Source organism: Penaeus monodon, chromosome 20 (genome assembly GCF_015228065.2).
Source record: "Penaeus monodon isolate SGIC_2016 chromosome 20, NSTDA_Pmon_1, whole genome shotgun sequence".
NCBI lineage: Eukaryota > Metazoa > Arthropoda > Malacostraca > Decapoda > Penaeidae > Penaeus > Penaeus monodon.
In genome coordinates, this window is record NC_051405.1 from 11,508,730 (window position 1) to 11,509,377 (window position 648).

A 648-nucleotide genomic window follows, 5' to 3' on the forward strand; every position below is an offset into this window, starting at 1 on the left:
AAGTGGCACAGGACAAAAGTTCGTTGCTGCTGCATTATTTAATAAGGTCTAAGTACAGCAAAATCCCGGGAGGTCCGGTATTACCCAACCTGGACAGTGTATTGAGTATGTATTGTGTGCAGGTTGCAGACTATGGCTGCTACACAAGACAAACGCGCAGAATGTAAGGCCTTTATGCAGTCCAGTAATCAATAAACATATGTGCATAAGCTGTCCAGACATAAAATGGTCTACATACAAGTTTAGAGACTATAACATGGGGAAACTCACCCTTTCTACAAGTAAATAAATAAAAACATAAGACAGAGTTATGACAGTGGCAGGTTTACTCTTTAAACTTGAATTCACTTGTTATGTACCTTATGTATCTTCATACTGTAATGCTTTGTAGAATATCTAATGATTCTAACAAATAATATTTTATATATGTATTTGCTACCATACTACCAGTTACTGTTCCAGTCTTACATGTCAGTCCCAATTTCTCCAGTTTCACCACTAATAGCTTTTGCATCACCACTTGATCACCCAGAGTCACCATATGTGCTCCTCCATTCCCTTCTTCTAATTCCAGATTGGGCCTATGATGTAATACTAGTAAATAAGGATATGATTAAGGCAATAAAAAATAGTGCTTCATTTAAAACG